The following is a 2,643-nucleotide window of genomic DNA, read 5'->3' as shown; positions in this document are numbered from 1 at the left end:
ACTTATGTCCAGGGTGGAACATGGTGGTTCACACCTGTAATCCCGGCACTTTGGGAGGCCAAGGTGGGAGAATCACTTGAGCTCAGGAGTTTCAGACTAGCCTGGGCAACATAGTGACACCGCATCTCTACAAAAAATTAAAAAATTAGACAGGCATGGTGTTGCACACCTGGAGTCTCAGCTACTTGGGAGGCTGAGTTGGGAGGATCACTTGACTGCAGGAAGTTGAGGCTGTGGTGAGCCATGATCACACCACTACCCTCCAGCCTGGGTGACAGGCAAGACCCTGTCTCAAGAAAACGAAGGAAGGAAGGAAGGAAGGAAGGAAGGAAGGAAGGAGGGAAGGAGAGAGGGAGGGAGGGGAGAGGAGAGGAGGGGAGGAATGAAAGAGGTGGGGAGGGGAAGGAGGGAAGAGAGGAGGGGAGGCACAGAGGGGAGGGGAAGGGAGAGGAAGGAAGGGAAAAAAAAGAGCTCTCAAGCCATAAAAAGTTATGAAGAGTTTGCTTATAGCCATTACTGGAGACAGTGGGAAAAAAAAAAGTTATGAAGAGGCCAGGCACAGTGGCTCATGCCTGTAATCTCAACACTTTGGGAGGCTGCGACTGGTGGATCACTTGAGGCCAGGAATTGGAGACCAGCCTGGGCAACATGGTGAAACTCTATCTCTACTAAAAATACAAAAATTGACCAGGTTGATGGCAAATGTCTGCAATCCGAGCTACTTGGGAGGCTGAGGCAAAGAATCACTGGAAAATGGATGGGAGAGGTTACAGTGAGCCGAGATCATATCATGGCACTGCAGCCTGGGTTACAAAGCGAGACTGTCTCAAAAAACAAAAGTTATGCAGAAAACTTAAATGCATATGACTAAGTGAAAGAATCCAATCCAAAAAAAGGCTGCATACTGTATGACTCCAACTATCTGACATTTTGGAAAAGGCAAAACTACGGAGACAGTAAAAATACCAGTGGTCGCTAAGGGTTGAAGGCAGGGGTTAGTGCAGTGAAAATAGTCTGTGTGATACTCTCATGGGGGATACATTTCACTATACATTTGTGCAAACCCATAGGATAAACAACACTGAGAGCACAAATGTAAATTAAGGGCTTTGGGGGATTATGATGTGTCAGTATGGCTTCATCAGTGGTAATGAATTTACCCCTCTGGTGCAGAATGTTGATAATGAGAAAGGTTATGCATCTGTGGGGACAAGTATATGAGATATCTTTCTATCTTCCTCTCAATGTTGCTGCGAACCTGAAACTGATCTGAAAAAAAAGAAAACCAACTTTATTTTTACCTTGTTATACTCCTGAGAGCAAAGAGCAAGATGGGTCACCAGTAGCTGTACTGGAGCCATGTGCAAAAATTCGGCCAAGGTTCTTGCTCTTGTCTCATCTGACTCGGAAATATGGCTTCAATATGTGTCGCTAGTGTTTCTGTCAGTATGCGAATGACATCGGTTTCATTAAATTGGACTAAATGGTCTTTCTTCAAAGGATTGCCAAGGCATCTACTCAATGAAAAACCATGATAGTTCTTTGTACATAAAGTAAACATAAAAAAAATTTAATTTAAAAAAAAAAAAGAGAGGAAAGAAACTTCATCAGAGTAGAAAAGAGTTCATAGAAGAGGTATATCATGGAAGAAGTAGCATTTGAAACGCTCCTTGATAGAACTGCCAGACAGCCTTAGTAAGAGCAGCATGCCAGAAAGAGGGATCAGCACTAATAAAGTAATAGTGGGGAGAGAATGTTGAGTAACTAGTTTTCCTCAACGAACTTTTGCATAGGGGAGAGATTAAACATGGATTAGGGCCCTGCTATCTAAGGCCTTGAATGTCAGGAGAAAGAGTTTGAATTTCATTTCTCCATTATCATGGTTATCTACATTTTTAACACAAAGGCCCAAGAACAATGATAGCATTAATTGTTGACAAGTAATGGCCCCAGACCAGAAAATACATTCATTGAGAAAAGACTTCATTTTGTGGAGGGCAATAATAATGACAGCATCAAATTGCATTCATGGGCTGCAATAGAGTCCAGAACTTTGCATTTGTTCCCATGCATCCTGATGTTTACAAAATCCAGTCCAAGCATTTCCACTACCCTCTTGCTCTAGGCTTCTCCCCAGACTGTCTCATCTATTTATCTAGAGGTCTCAGCGGTAGCCTTACACACTGGCTTCACAAACCAGCCGTGCCTCCTCTCAGGTAGGGAAAAGGAATCTTATCAGGGCTGAGAGCTCTAAACACCAACTCCAAACACTGTGTATTCCACAAATATGATTTCCCTTTCCTTCAGCAGACAGTGCTGTCACAGTATTAAGTTCAACAGTGGTGTATAATCCACACTAGAACTTTTACAGGCATAAATGTTTATTTTTTAAATTTTAGGTGCAAAGTAACAGGAGGAGTACATACAGCAGCACTGGGGAGCCTTAGGAAGGTAGTAATTAAACTTTTTCTGAAGTTGCTTAGCTCTGTAATTCTAGTGTTCTGGGAATTACGTCTTTCATGTGTATCCCTCCAAATCAGCTGTGGTTTCAAAATATACTCAAGTAGAGTATTTCAAAAATTCCAGGCCGGGCGGAGTGGCTCACGCCTGTAACCCTAGCACTTTGGGAGGTGGAGGCGGGTG

At 43.2% G+C, this 2,643-nt stretch overlaps 1 pseudogene; it reads left to right on the top strand.

Annotated features, from left to right (window-relative positions):
* Positions 1 to 1,331: 1,331 nt before the first annotated feature.
* On the top strand, positions 1,332 to 2,129 carry LOC110567505 (small ribosomal subunit protein uS14-like; annotated as a pseudogene).
* The last annotated feature ends 514 nt before the right edge of the window (positions 2,130 to 2,643 follow it).

This window comes from Aotus nancymaae, unplaced genomic scaffold (genome assembly GCF_030222135.1).
Source record: "Aotus nancymaae isolate 86718 unplaced genomic scaffold, 86718_ANA_hifiasm-v0.15.2.pri h1tg000008l, whole genome shotgun sequence".
NCBI lineage: Eukaryota > Metazoa > Chordata > Mammalia > Primates > Aotidae > Aotus > Aotus nancymaae.
The sequence above is the reverse complement of the archived record's forward strand: the minus strand, read 5'-3'. Positions and strand labels throughout refer to the sequence as shown.